The sequence below is a fragment of the Hemitrygon akajei genome, chromosome 2 (assembly GCF_048418815.1).
Source record: "Hemitrygon akajei chromosome 2, sHemAka1.3, whole genome shotgun sequence".
NCBI lineage: Eukaryota > Metazoa > Chordata > Chondrichthyes > Myliobatiformes > Dasyatidae > Hemitrygon > Hemitrygon akajei.
The window spans coordinates 98459256-98475423 of NC_133125.1; the positions used below are offsets into that span (position 1 = coordinate 98459256).

Genomic DNA, 16168 nt, shown 5'->3' on the forward strand with positions numbered 1-16168 from the left:
AGTTCTCCTTAAATCGTCTCCTGGACTTTTCCTTAGGAAAATAAAAGAGCCTGAACCTGCTCATTTGTGCTTTTTATCTCTCTTAATCCCAGCCTTCCTTTGTTCTTATTGTTTAATTTATTTCCTGTGCCTGATTTGACATTGATGTTCATATTCTAATGAACAGCTAGTAGTTTAGATTCCATACTATCCGATATTCTCCATGGGAAATTCCATAAGATTGTAAGAAATAGGAGCCGAATTAGGCCATTTGGCCCATCAAATCTGCTTTGCCATTTCATCATGGCTGATCCACATTCCTCTCTTTCAATCTTTTTATTAATATTTAGAATATTATGAATGAGATACAATTCAAATAATGGTAAGGGATTACAAATATATAGACTCCCATTATATATAAAGAAATACATAAACAATGAATACAGCATAAGTAAGTTTCCCAAAACATAAACCATATAGTATATATATGAACAAGGTAAGTTTAGATATTCCATAATATATAGTATAAAAAAGAGAAAAAAAAATCTATCTAAGAAAGTTAGCTAATCTACTAATCTTTGAAGTGATCCACATTCCTTCCTAGCCCCTATATCCTGACTTCTCCCATATCCCTGCATGCCCTGACTAATAAGTATTTATCAATCTCTACCTTAAATATACCCAATGACTTTGCCTCCACTGCCACCTGTGGCAAAAAATCCCACAGATGCAACACTCTCTGGCTAAAGAAATCCCTTCTCATCTCCATTCTAACAGGACACCCCTCTATTCTGAAGCTGTCTCCTCTGGACTTAGGAAGCATCCATTCCACATTCACTCTATCGAGGCCTTTCCAAATTTGATAGGTTTCAATGAAGTCACCCTTCATTCTTCCAAACTGCAGTGAGTAGAGGCCTAAAGCCATCAAACACTCCCTTGAATTGTGAATTGTAGAGCAAAAAAATGGCCTAGTGTCCATTATAAAAAATATTAGAAATACTCAGCAGTGCAGACTGGCTCTGTGGATAGAGGAAAAAGAGTTTACAATGTAGGTTAATGACCTTTCATCCACTCTATAAAGATCAGGGAAAAATCAATTATATATCACTTCAAAGAAGAATCATTGCTCAGAAACACACAACTGGAAAGTATCCTTTTTTTGTTAAAAAAGTACAAATTAGTGCATTTAATCTGATGTTAAGATCAGAAAGTGTACTAACTGAGAGACTGAATGGTGGGAAGAAGAGAAAAAGACAGAGTGTAATAAAAAGCACAGAAAGAAAATGTTACAAACTTTTTTTGTTGTCTGATAGTGACTTAAAGCTTTAGCCATTTATTAAAGTTAATATTTATGAAAATGAATATATAACTTCTGCATTTTGTAATTGAGTTGGCTAATGAGAATAGTACTATCAAAAAGTTTAGCTTAAGCACGCATACAATATTGGCTTGGGATATAATTGCCTTTCCTTCATTGAACTGGGTCAACATCCTGGAACTCCACACTCAATAAAACTAGAAGATTAACTGACTTCAGAGAAAGCTACTCAACCCACCATCTCTCGGACGATGAATGAGAAATCTATGCTGGTTTTGACATTGAAATCCAGCATAATATTCTTCCATTCCATATTTTAGAACATTTTTGTGAAATTATTTTACTAAAAATATCATATTAATACAGATTGTTGTTATCTGAAGCAGATATGTGTTAAATTGCATAGAGGTTAACTAATCTTTATAAAACCTTTTACAACTTTGTTTTAAAATGAAGGTTAAATTACTAATAATAAATGAAGCTCAATACTATATCACTATGGTAAATTAGTCCATTAGCACCAATTATGGCAATGTCAAATGACATGTACAGCACCACTATTTTCATCCGATTTGGTTACTTTGTGTTAATATTACTATTAATTTGTGATTAACTGACTTCATTTCTCTTTCTGAAGGTGAATTTTTATCGAAATTAAATAAAAATTGTATTTTAGTTTTAACCTCATTTTGCCTTTATGGGCTAACATTGGAGAGTTAGATTCAACTTTTTTAAATGACAAAGGATGGTTAATGGTCTTTTAAAAATCTATCATGAGATTTAGTATTTACAATAAATAAACCAGTGTTTATAGTGATTTTAAATAATCTATAATTGGTTGCAAGTTCAAAGTAAATTTATCACAGAAACATGGAACATAGAAAACTTATAGAACAATATAGGCCCTTCGGCCCACAAAGATGTGCTGAACATGTCCTTACCTTAGAAATTACCTTGGGTTACCCATAGCCCTCTATTTTTCTAAGGTCCATGTACTTATCCAGGAGTCTCTTAAAAAACACTATCGTTTCCACCTCCACCACCATCACTGGCAGCCCATTCCACACTCTCACCACTCTCTGTGTAAAAAACTTACCCCTGACATCTCGTCTATACCTACTTCCAAGCACCTTAAAACTGTGCCCTCTTGTGCTAGCCATTTCAGCCCTGGGAAAAAGCCTCTGACTATTCACACATTCAATGCTTCTCATCATCTTGTACACCTCTATCAGGTCACCTCTCATCCTCTGTCACTCCAAGGAGAAAAGACCAAGTTCACTCAACCTATTCTCATAAGGCATGCTCCCCAATCCAGGCTACATCTTTGTAAATCTCCTCTGCACCCTTTATATGGTTTCCACATCCTTCCTGTACTGAAGTGAGAAGAACTGAGCACAGTACTCCAAGTGGGATCTGATCAGAGTCCAATGTAGCTGCAACATTACCTCTCGATCATTAAACTCAATCCCATGATTGATGAAAGCGAATGCACTGTATGCCTTCTTAACTACAGAGTCAACCTGCGCAGCAGCTTTGAGTGTGTCATGGACTCTGACCCCAAGGTCCCTCTGATCTTCCACACTGCCAAGAGTCTTACCATTAATACCATATTCTGTCATCATATTTGACCTACTAAACTGAACCACCTTACACTAATCTGGGTTGAACTCCATCTGCCACTTCTCAGCCCAGTTTTGCATCCTATCAATGTCCCGCTGTAACCTCTGACAGCCTTCCACACTATTCACAACACCCCCAACTTTTGTGTCATCAACAAATTTACTAACCCATCCCTCCATTTCCTCATCCAGGTCATTTATAGAAATCACAAAGAGTAGGGGTCCCAGAACAAACCCCTGAGGCACACCACTGGTCACCGATCTCCATACAGAATATGACCCATCTACAACCACTCTTTGTCTTCTGTGGGCAAGCCAGTTCTGGATCCACAAAGCAAGGTCCCCCTGGATCCCATGTCACCTTACTTTCTCAATAAGCCTTGCGTGGTGTCCCTTGTCAAATGCTTTGCTGAAATCCATATACACTACATCTACTGCTCTACCTTCATCAATGTGTTTAGTCACACTCTCAAAAAACTCAATCAGGCTCGTAAAGCATGATTTGCCTTTGACGAGCCATGCTGACTATTCCTAATCATATTATGTCTCTACAAATGTTCATAAATCCTGTCTCTCAGGATCTTCTCCATCAACTTACCACCCACTGAAGTAAGACTCATTATCAATGTGTTTACGTATATGGTTGTGTTGAGTTGTTTTTCAACCTTGGCAGTTCATTTTTAAACATTTCATCACCTTGTGAGGAGACATTGTCAGTGTGCTGTTGATTGTTGTGTGTCCTCCAAATTCCTGGCCTTGTGATGTGGGGTGGAAGTCAGCAACAGGATTTCCTCCCCATGTCACAGACGAGTTTCCGAAATGGTGTCTATTCCGCTGATTGAAAAGCATATAAAGGCCAAGCATTCATAAGACACATGCACTGATGATACTTCTTCGCATGGTGACCAAACATTTGCAAGTAAATTGCCAAGAATGAAGAACAACACAACCCGACCATCAACCCGAGCTCTACATCTTCCAATTTATTTCTAACATACTGATAGGTTACCATATACTATCTGAGAATCTGTGGGTGAAGTCTGGAGGCCTGGAGGCATCTTGTCCTGTGGTTGGAGTCCTCTCTGGATGTGTAAGAGTGTAGGAAAGGGGCTTGTTTTGCTATTGTTGTCTTGTTTTATTGTAGTTGCTGTTGTTTGTTTTGTTCTGTGGAATATCGTGGTCATGCTACATTGGCAGCAGAATGTGTAAGGCAACCTTAACCCATCTTTGGATGTGCCGGTTGTCAACACAAGCAACACATTTCCCTGCATTTCGATGTACATGGGATCAATAAATCTGAATCTGAATTTACAGAAAAAAAGGAAATACAAAATGAGACCATAAGATATAGGAGCAGAAGTAGGCCATTTGGCCCATCAAATCTGCTCCACCATTCAATAATGGACTAATCCAATTCTTCCAGTCATCCCCACTCCGCTGTTTCTTCCCATACCCTATTAATGCCCTGACTAATCAAGAACCTATCTATCTCAGCCTCAAATGCAACAAATGGCTTGGACTCCATAGCTCTCATGGCAACAAATTCCACAGATTTACCATTGTCTGACTAAAGCAATTTCTTCACATCTCCATTCTAAATGGATGTCCGTCAATCTTGATGTCATGTCCTCTTGTCCTAGACTCCCCTATCATGGGAAATAACTTTGCCACATCTAATCTGTTTAGGCCTTTTAACATTTGGAATGTTTCTATGAGATCCCCCTTCATTCTTCTGAACTCCAGGGAATACAGCCCAAGAGCTGCCAGATGTTCCTCGTACGGTAACCCTTTCATTCCAGGAATCATCCTTGTGAATCTTCTCTGGACCCTGTCCGATGGCAGTATATACTTTCTAAAATAAGGAGCCCAAAACTGCACACAATGCTCTAAGTGTGGCCTCACAAGTGTCTTTTAGAACCTCAACATCACAGCCCTGCACTTATATTCTATACCTCTCCTCCACCTACCTTTATATGATCAGCAAATTTAGCCACAAATCCATTAATCCCATTGTCCAAGTCATTAACATACATTGTAAAAAGCAACAGTCTCAACACTGACCCCTGTGGATCTCCCCTGGTAATTGGCAGCCAACCAGAATAGGATCCCTTTATTCCCACTCTCTGATTTCTGCCAATCAGCCAATGCTCCTCCCATGCTAGTAACTCCCCTGTAATTCCATGAGCTCTTATCTTGCTAATCAGCCTCATGTGCGGCATTTTGTCAAAAGCCTACTGAAAATCCAAGTGTACCACGTCTACTACATCTCCTTTGTCCATCCTGCTTGTAATTTCCTCAAAAAATTGCAGTAGGTTAGTCAGACAGGATTTTCCTTTCAGGAAACCATGCTGACTTTGGCTTGTCATGTCATGTGCCTCCAGGTATTTCGTAATCTCATCCCTAACAATCAATTCCAACAACTTCCTAACCACTGACGTCAGGCTAACATGTCTATAGTTTACTTTCTGCTGCCTCCTACCCTTCTTAAATAGCAGAATAACATTTGCAATTTTCCAGTCATCCAGTACAATGCCACAATCTATCGACTCTTGAAAGATTGTTGTTAATGCCTCTGCAATCTCACCAGCTACTTCCTTCAGAACCTGAGGGTGCATTCCGTCAGGTCCAGGAGATTTATCCACCCTCAGACCATTAAGCTTCCTGAGCACCTTCTCAGTCGTAATTTTCACTGCACATACTTCACTTCCCTGACACTCTTGAATGTCCAGTATACTGCAGATGTCTTCCACTGTGAAAACTGATGCAGAATATGCATTCAGTTCCTTTGCCACCTTTGCTTCTCTCATTACAATATCTCCGGCGTCATTTTCTATTGGTCCTATATCTACTCTCAACTCTCTTTTACCCTTTATATACTTAAAAAAGCTGTTAGTATCTTCTTTGATATTAGTCACCAGCTTTATTTCATAATTCATCTTTTCCTTCCTAATGACTTTCTTAGTTTCCTTCTGCAAATTTTTAAAAGCTTCCCAATCCTCTATCTTCCCACTAGCTTTGGCTTCCTTGTATGCCCTCTCTTTTGCTTTTACTTTGGCTCTGACTTCAATTGTCAGCCACGGTAGTGTCCTTCTTCCATTCAAAAATTTACAGAAAACTAAGCAAAGACTCTTTCTCTCTCTTATGCTCGCTCACGTTCTCTCCTTCACTCTCTTTCCTCACTTTCACTCTCTCTCACTCTTACTCTCTATCACTCTTTCACACACTCTCTCTCTCACTGTCTTTCTCACTCACTCACTCTCACTCTCATCCCCCCTCTCTCTCTCTCTCTCTCTCTCTCTCTCTCTCTCTCTCTCATTCTCCCTCTCAAAATAGGGCTTTGTGGCTCTTCAAGCTGCAACGCTCAGCAACCACTTTAATCCTACCCTAATCACGGGACAATTTACAATGACCAGTTAACCTAGAATCTGGCATGTCTTTAGACTGAGGGAGGAAATGCTCATAGTCACATGGGGAACATATAAATTCCCTACAGGCAACAGCAGGAATTGAACTGGCATCGCTGGTACTGTAAAGCATTGTGCTAACCACTATGCTACTGTGCTGCCGCATGGAGTAATTGCATTTCCTGAAGCTGGCTGTGTGGGTCCTAAGGCTTCTGCCTGATGGTAGTAGTGAAAAGAGAGCATGGCCAGTGTGGTTTGAGCCTTTAATAATGGCTGCTGCTTTCTTGTGATGACCATCCATGCAAATATACCCATTGCTGGGGAAAGCTAAGCCTGTGATGGCCAAGGCTGTATCAACCATTTTCTGGCGTTTTTTCCATTCCTGGGCTTTGGTGCACCTCGTTAAGATTCTCTTCAGTCTGCATTCATCAAAGTCTGTCAGTATTTTTGGTGAGATGCTGAACCTATGCAGATCTCTAAGAAAGTGGAGGCATTACTGTGTCTTCTTTGTGATAAAACTTGTGTGTAGGTCCCAGGGCATCCTCTGATATGTTAATGTCAAGGAATTTAAAGCTACCAACTCTCTCCACTCCAAACCCCTAAAGAGTCCAGGCTCTTGGAGCTCCTGTTTCTTCCTCCTGCAGCTGATAATCATCTCTTCGGTTCTGCTGACATTAAGTGAGGGGTTATTGTTGTGGCACCAATCAACCAGTTTTGCAGTCTCCCTCCAAAGGTGTGAACAGGATTAAATTATGTACATGGTCTGACTTTCAGAAGTCAAGCATCTTCATTAAAACATTTCCCCACAAGAGCAGAATTCTATGATTAACATTTTTTTTGCACAAGCTTGCTTTATTAATCACATTATTAAAAATATCTAATCTAATTCACCAGTTTCAATCCGTGACCTCATTGTCATCCCCTCAGTTTCTATGATATGCATCTTTACTTGACTACATGAATGTAAAACAAAAACGGATAAACTTCCAATATGGAATAATGTGTGAATTGGGGAGGGATCTGCAGCTGGTGCTGAGGAAAATTAGGTTGAGAGGAGACTCATGTGAAGCATAGACAAAGGCTGAAGCCATTTGGGACATAGGAACTGTTTCCTTGCTGTGAATTATCTGCATGGCATTAACATTCACTCGCCAATTAATTAGAGAAGTAGTGGTTTTGGGCTTCCGGCAGGGATGCCTGCATTTCTGTTAACTGAACCCCTGTTGTTTATGGACATAGGGTGTAATACTTACATGTTAACTTACTTTTCTGTCCTTGACTGACCTTGAAACCACCAAACTTCTTTTTGACCGGTTTCTAAGCAGATGAATCTAGGACCAACGTGCACAACCTCAGAATACAAGGACATTCTTTTAGAACTGGAATTTCTTTAGCTTGATTGTGCTGAATGTGTGGAATTCATTGACACAGACAGCTGTGGAGGTCAAGTCATTAGGTATATAAGGAAGAGGATGAAAGGTTCTTGATTAGTTAGGAAGTGAAAGGTTATGGGGATTTGCAAAGAGAATGAGCTTGAGAGGGATAATAAATCAACCATGCTGAAATATTAGAGGGGACTCGATTGGCTGCATAGCCTATTTCTGCTTCTATACTTTATGGTTTTATGATCTTATGGTAGCACAGCGATTATCCAGCAGATTTCTGGACCATTGACATTTGGATGTCATGGTCCGGTCCGTGAATCCGTGAATTCCGCATTCCAGTTCATGGTCTGGTCCATCATTCCGTATTCCAGGTTTTCTGGTTTTCCCTTGTTCTGTTGGCTGCTCTAATTAAGGCACCTGATTCTCCTTTTGGGCTGGCTACATAAATAGCTCCTGCAATCTTTACCTGAAGCCTTGCCTGTATTGCTGTTAAGTTCTACTGCTGGAGCCTTGCTGTGTCTAGATAAGGAACTGTCTGTGTTCATGCCTTTGCTAGGTAGGTCTGGCTGTTTGCCACTACCTTGTGTTGAGAACTGTCTCTCTGTGTTCTGTGTACGAGTCCTGGCCCTATGTCCTGCTCCCTAGGAGGGGCCCAGACTCTGTAGAGCCCTGGTCTCAAGTCCTGTTCCTAAGGAGGGGTCCTGGCTCTGTGTTCCATGTCCCTGTGTTCCTGTCTCTCTCAAGACCAAGGCTGTGTTCAGGTGTCCCAAGACTGAGTCAAGGCTTTGGGTTCTTGTCCTGTCTATGTGCCTTGTCCTGTGCAGGAGTTCTATGTCTAGTCCTGCAGACAAGCCTCAAAGAACCCAAGCCTTGCCTAGTCCTGGGGTCTAAGCCTAAGTCGAGACCCAGGTTCTGGGTCCTTGTTCAGTCTCTGGCTTGGATTCCATGCCAAGGCTCCTAGTTCCCAGTTTCTTGTCCTGGTCTTGCTTTTTTAGCTGAAGTCCTAGCCCAAAGCTGTGTTCCTGTCCCAGCTCCTAGTCTGTATCCTGTCCTGTCCCTAACTCTAGTCCAGTCCACTTCCTAGTACTTCAGTGTCTGTGTCTTGCATTTGGGTACACTCCCAGTGCCCCCATTATGACAATAGACCAATGTGCATCCCACCATGACAGCAAACGCATTCCAATCAAGTAACAATATAACTTCAGAATTCAAACAAAAAAGCTAATCCTGGTACTAGAGAGGACAAACTTACTGGATTGTAAGTGAAGTAACCCTGCCACTCTTATGGTATTTGACCTATTGGATACACCATGCCCACCATTGTGTTTGAGTCTTATCTGCTTACTCCCTTCAAAGACAATTATGGATGAGTAATAATTTCTGCCATTGACAAAAACGTCCCATCCCAGGACAGTGAGACAACATCTGTGGGTGTCTCCATATTTAGATGCCCTATGTTCCAAAGATAAGCAACAGAAAGTAAGAAGCATACTTGCCCTGCACCAGAATGATAACCTTGTCCTTTATTCCTTTCATTCTTGACATCCTGCAAAAAATGGCAGTTGGCAGGGATGGCATTACTAAAATTAATTCTGTGTTGGCTTTGATTAAAAGAGAATGTTTATTGTCACGTTTTGATCAGACCAAAATTTCAATGAATTAAAGTATCACAATAAAATGACAGCATTTCTGAATGCCATCCCTATTCATTAGCAAACTCATCCTATGGTCATTAAGAGAAAGGAAGTGAGACATTAGTCTTACTGCTGACGAAAAGTTCTGAATAACCAATCTCTCTGGTCATTGTGGAGCAAATACATCAAGTCTGTAGGACACACTGGATGATGTAGTAACAATGAGATGATACTGGCTTTGACTCCCTTTGCCATGTGTTTTCTTGTAATGTGATACTGGAAGACTGCATTACTGGTCACTATACTTTAAAGTAAGATTTCTTATCCATCCCTGCATTCTCAGTTGTCTCAGGAAGGAAAAGGTTCCACCAGCTGCAACTATCTGTTGAGGTTTGGATAGGTAAGATATTGGTATCAGCTCACAATGGTGTATAAATTGATCTGTGGTACCCTTCCTTATGCAAGTTACACTCTACTTCTAAGTGTATTCGTTCATTTGTTTTATGACGTATCATATGTCATGGACGATCATGCTCTCTCCATGAGCGTGATTGTTCTTGGCACTTTTTTCTGCAGAAGTGGTTTCCCATTTCTTTCTTCTGAGCAGTGTCTTTACAAGATGGATAACCCCAGCCACTATTAATACTCTTCAGAGATTGTCTGCTTGGCATCAGTGGACATAACCGAAACTTGTGATTTGTACCAGCTGTTCATGCAACCATCCACCACCTGCTCCCATGGCTTCAGGTGACCCTGATTGGAGGTTGGGGGGGGGGGCACTAAGCGGGTGCTACACCTGGCCCAAGGGTGATCTGTTAGTGGTGAGAAGGAGTATCTCACACCTCCTTTGGTAGAGATGGATCTCCACCTTGCCACCCATCCAGATGTATTATGCAGGAGTAACAAATACAAAATGGTGGAGGAACTCAGCAGCTCAGGCAGTATCTATGGAAAAGAGTAAACAGTCCACGTTTCAGGCCCAGAACCTTCATCAGGACTGATGAAGGGTCTAATCCTCATGAAAAGTCTCAGTCCAAAATGTCAACCATTTATTCCTTTCCACAGATGCTCCATGTCCTGCTGAGTTCCTCCAGCATTTTGTACGTGTTACTCTGAATTACCAGCATCTGCAGAATGTCTTGTGTTTAGTATAGGCAGGAGGATCTCTTTAGAAACCTATTGGTGCCAATGAGAGTAATGATGGAAAAAATTCATATTATTAGGGTAAGAGGACACAGATTTTACTAGAATGATAAAAGTAACAAAATATCTTTCCTTTATATTCTTTGAGCTGGACCATTATACCTGAGAATGAGAGCTGGATCTAGCTATGAAATTTTGAGACTTTGATGAACTTTTATAAAGTTTTGAAATAATATATTTATTGAAATTGACATCAATACTGTTAAGTAAAATTCCTAGAGTAAGACCCAATTTGCAGTGGCCAGAATAGACACTGATTCCCCAGGTATTTTAACTGCCCACTGATAATGTGTAACAAACCAGTTACCATACTGTTGTATGAGTAAAGTCCAGCACCTTCTGAGCAGAGCTGTAAGTAAGTAATGAATGCTGACCAGACATACTAATACTATATGTTCCTGAAATTTATAGTCAGAACAAATTTGCAGTGCCTTGGGATCAAGGACAACATTTCCACTGCGGCTTTTTGGGTTCTGAGATGACCAATGATGCCAGTTTACAAACCACAAAGATTTCTACAGATGCCAGTAGTCTCCAGGTGACAGGAAGTTGAGGGAAGCCATTCTACCACTTATGCAGAGCCCTTTTGTGCCCCTGATACATGTGATGGTACTAAGAATCTCGTTACCAAATACCCATCCCCATTTTGAAAAACCATTGGCGAGAGGTTTCCAGAAGTTAGTAAGGAAGTTGCGTATATGTTTTCAAAAAGATTTGAGCATGTTGTTTTGTTTGTCTGTCTATTAATGTATTTTCATGTTAGAGCTAACAATAAAATGTTCTTTTTGTTGGGGGGGGGGGTGGAATTGGGTGTTGGGCTACTAAATGACAAGTCCTTCACAGCAGAGCTAACCAAACTGTAACTGGAGCCCCAGTTCTGTGGTTAATGACTCTCCCATTTGTGAATTTGAAGAAGTTTGCAAAGATAGTGTTGATGATAACTTTCCAGCTCTGTAGGTAGTTTCCCAGTAGACCGTGCATTTTGTGCCAGATTTGAGAATTTGATCTGCCAGCACTCGTTTTCTCATTTGGCCAATGGCTGTGCTGGTGTACTGAAGCTGATGCTGAATTTCATCAAGACTGTATATGAGCATTATCATAGCAGCACACACAAATTGCTGGAGGAACTCAGCAGGTCAGGCAACATCTATGGAAAAGGGTACAGTTGACATTTTGGGCCCAGATCCTTCGGCATTATCATGTTACTTGTAGACAGAAATACAATTTTTAAATGACAAGATTAAAGAAATCGATCAAATGGACCTTAAAAATCATATTTCACTTCTGAACTAGACGATCCCACAGAGCACTGATGATGTCCTCTTCCCTTTTCAAAATGTATGTGAAGTTGATTGATATGACATTCTGAGCAAGGTTTTTTCTCCCTGAAGATTCTGAAGCAGAAATTTGCAAAAGGGATACCAATGAGATAGATTCTACAGCTAGCTTGTACCAAAATTTCTGAAATCTGGCCTGATATATGAGAGCTTAGAAGGAATTTAGGACATTAAACAGTTAATTATTTTCTGTAATTATTGATAGAAACTTTATTAGCTTAGCATGACTGCATTTTTGGCAGGATATGGTATATATCACTTTCACTCTGATAAACATATTTCTGGTCACTATGTTCAAAGTGGGAAAATAAAAGCCTAAAGGCCAGCTATGTAAACTGCCCAACACTAAAAGGCTGCTCTGTAAACAAGAAATAAACTTTTGCAAGAGTAACTTTCCCAGCTGCTCACCCTGCAGTCAGACTATGTAGATCAACAGGCATCTTTTGCTGATAACCCTGTGAATGCCAAATCTTTTCTATGTCTAAGCACCCTGCAATACACCTGAAAACCTTATCCACCATTGAGCGCATTTACGTGAAATGTTGTTGCAGGAAAGCAGCATCCAACATCAGGGACCCCCACCATCCAGGATAGGCTCTTTTCTCACTGCTGCCATCAGGACGAAGGTACAGGAGCATCAGGACTCACACCACTAGGTTCACAAACAGTAACTACCCCTCAAAAATCAGGCTTTTGAACCAGACTTTACTTGCCTGATCAATAAAAAAAATGTTCCCACAGTGAATTGTCACTGTCAAGGACTCTTCATCTCATGTTCTCAATATTTATTGCTTATTTATTTATTATTATTATTATTATGTCTTTCTGTTTGTATTTGCATAATTTGTTGTCTTCTGTACTCTGGTTGAACGCCAAAGTTGCATGGTCTTTCATTGATTCTGTTATGATCACATTTTATGGATTTATTGAGTATGCCCACAGGAAACTGAATCTCAGGGTTGTATATGGTGACATATATTTTGTTAGTACTTTAGTAATAAATTTACTTTAAACTTTGAATTCTGTGAGATAGAACAGCATCTTTGGCTCTCATCCCTCTACTCAATTATCATACTTCGTCATAGTCTTAGACCAAAACCTGAATCCTGAAGATGAGGTATAAGCAAAGCAGCATTTGACCAAATGTGGTGTCCAGGAGCCCTGGCAAAATTGAAGTCAATAGACATCAAAGTACATCTCATTTCATGATCCAGAAAGATTCTACAAGCTTCTCTTGCTTATAGAATAAATCATTTTAAGAGGTGGAGCACATAATTCTCCTTTGAATTATCAAAGGACAATGTCAGATCTACTCCATGTTCTTGCAGAAGTTTACAACAATGCAGAGGCTTTTAGCATTACAGATAATTCTCAGATGGGGTTGGCTGGAACTGAATCCTAAATTTCAGATTATTGTAAATTATTCTGAATTGGCTACGGGGAATGTAAGCTGTTAATTCCCATCAGCTCATCCTGTAAGCAGATATTGAATGAGTTTACTATTAAAGAAAACAAACATGTTGTCATCTCAAAGTCAGAATCTTATTCAATAAAGTGGCAAATTCTTCTGTCAAACCTTTTATAAAAAAAACCCAAAAAAAAACCTTAAGGTATATTTAAAAAAATCTAAATTACTTTGATTATATGGAACATTCTGCAGCATGTCAATCACAATGTACATTAGAGTAGGAGAGCGTAAGGCATCATGGACAGGTCTGTCGTCCTTATGTGTAAAATTAGTTTATACACTCCAGCACTTGCAAAAAATTACTTGCCTCATGAAAAGTGAAGCTCTCTTAGCTTGGCAAGAAAAATCAAGAAAAAAATTGCAAAAAGGTAATCTTGCTGGACTTTATTCATGTAATGACATATGGCCCTGAATTTATTTTCAACAATGGGATACGTTGGTGAAAAGTTCAATGCCGTGTTCTCATCCAGGAGTAGCGTTTAGATATGCATGACATTGGAAGCATGAAATGGGAAACCTCAGGACCATTAAAGTTGCATTCTAGATCCCACCAAGTAAAGATCTATTCGTGAATTTTTCCATACTGAAAAGGCAACTGTAGTAAGACTGTAACAATGATACACTTCTAATATGCCAACATTATTCCATAAAAGAAAATCTCGTTTTGCAGTTGGTAGTGCAACAGTGGCATGACTTTGAAGGAAGTTCTCTGCAAGGGTCCAGTGTTCTCCACAACATGGTCATTTCCCTTCTAGTTGTTAGTTCATAGGGAGTTCTGCCAATCAGCAACTGTCAAGTCAACGTATCTTGCTGTTGATGTCAATTACATCATAGAGTACACCTAGAAGCAAAGCCCATAACATTCAATTAGGTAAAATGTAGAAAGTGAAATAAATATAGAAACATAATAAATGTGATATGCCAAGGGTTGAAATCACAGAAACTATTCAAGTATAGAAAAAATGACATTTGTATATTGAATTTTCCATGTGAAGAGAATGGATACACATAGATAGAATGTTCTTTTTGAAGCAAGACAGCTTGCAAAGCAGTAATTATGGGTTAGTACCTTATTAAAATGTCATTTGGACCTCACATAACAAAGAGTATGACTTTTAGGATAATTTTGTCATCAAACTATTTGGAAAAGAACTTAAATTCACATCAGTACAAGTGATTTCCCTTGATTGCACGATGGAAGCATGTTGGCAGCAGCATTGGAATTTCCTGGTTAAACTATGCAAGAGAGGGAATCCAGACGTTAGTCTTAGCTTCACCAAGAAATGATGAAGGACACTTCTAGTTTTGCTGCTATTACAACTACAAAATACGGGTCAGTATTTAATCCAGTAGACCCATCCTTAAAAAAAAAATTTAAAAAGGGGAAAATCTAAAACAAGTATTTTAATATTATGACCTCAGTCACTCCATGATTTATTGATTAATCCCAATGTTGTATTGTCTATATCAGTTAATGAAAGGACAATCTCTAAATTAGCTCATTGTGAAACCAACACAAAGAGTAAAATGTATTTTATTGTATTAATGAATGATTCTATATTGATGTAAACTGATGCAATGCCAAAGAAGTATTTTTTCTAGACCATGAAGCATAAGTGCAGAATTAGGCCACTCAGCCCATCGAGTCTGCTCTGCCATTCAATCATGGCTGATTTATTATCCCTCTCAACCCCATTCTCCTGCCTTCTCCCTGTAACCTTTGATGCCCAATAACATACTAAATTCTGCTTTAAGTATACTCAATGGATTGGACTCCACAGCTGTCGGTGGCAATGAATTCCAGAGGTTCACTGCCCTCTGGCTAAAGGAATTCCTCCTCATCTCAGTTCTAGATGGACATCCCTCTATTCTGAGGCTGTGCCCTCTAGTCCAAAAGCCACCCACTATAATAAACATCATCTCCACATTCACTCCAACTAGGCCTTTCAGTATTCGATAGGTTTCAATGAGATCCCCCATCATTCTTCTAAACTCTAGTGATTACGGGCCCAGAGCTATCAAATGCTCCTCATACGTTAACCCTTCCATTCCCAGAATCCTTGTCATGAAACTCCTCTGGGCCCTCTCATATGCCAACACATTTTTCTTAGATTAGGGTCCCAAAACTACTCTCATTACTCCACGTGCAGTCTGACCAATGCCTTATAAAGCCTCAGCATCACATCCTTGCTCTTATATTCTAGTCCTCTCAAAATGAATGTTTGCATTGTATTTGCCTTCCTTGCTACTGACTCAGACTGCAATTTAACAGTTAGAGAACCCTGCACAAGGATTCCTAAGTCTCTTTGCACATCTGATTTTGTATATTCTCCCTGTTTAGGAAATAGTTCATGCCTTTGGTCTACTTTATCATGCGCCTTCAAGTACCCTGAAACCATATCCTTAATAATGGACTCAAACATCTTCCCAACCACTGAAGTCAGGCTAACTGGCCTAAATTTCCTTTCTTCTGCCTTCTCTTCTCAAATAGTGGAGTGGTATTTGCAATCATGTGCCTTCTGAATTGCCCCAGAAACTGCAGCCATTGCTATTCTGCTTTCACCCCTGTTAGTATCCCCTACCAATCAACTTCAGCCAGTTCCTCTCTCATGCTTCTGTATTTCCCTTTGCTCCACTATATTACCGATACATCTGACTTTATCTTCTCCCTCCCAAACTGCAGAGTGAATTGTATCATATTACGATCACTGCTTCCTCAGGGTTCCTTTACCTTGAGTTCGTGCAGCAAATCCAACTCATTACACAACAGCTAGTAGAGAATTGTCTTTCCCCTCATGGGCTCAACCACAAACTGCTCTAA

At 39.8% G+C, this 16168-nt stretch overlaps 1 long non-coding RNA gene across 2 annotated transcripts in view; it reads right to left on the bottom strand.

The window, feature by feature from the left end:
* Window positions 1–13721: 13721 nt before the first annotated feature.
* The window catches only part of LOC140714634 (uncharacterized), a 68024-nt gene continuing 65577 nt past the window's right edge, over window positions 13722–16168 (bottom strand). For both annotated transcript variants that reach the window (XR_012095961.1, XR_012095960.1), the window contains one exon: window positions 13722–14188. This is a non-coding gene — a long non-coding RNA (uncharacterized lncRNA). The remainder of the gene's footprint in view (window positions 14189–16168) is intronic.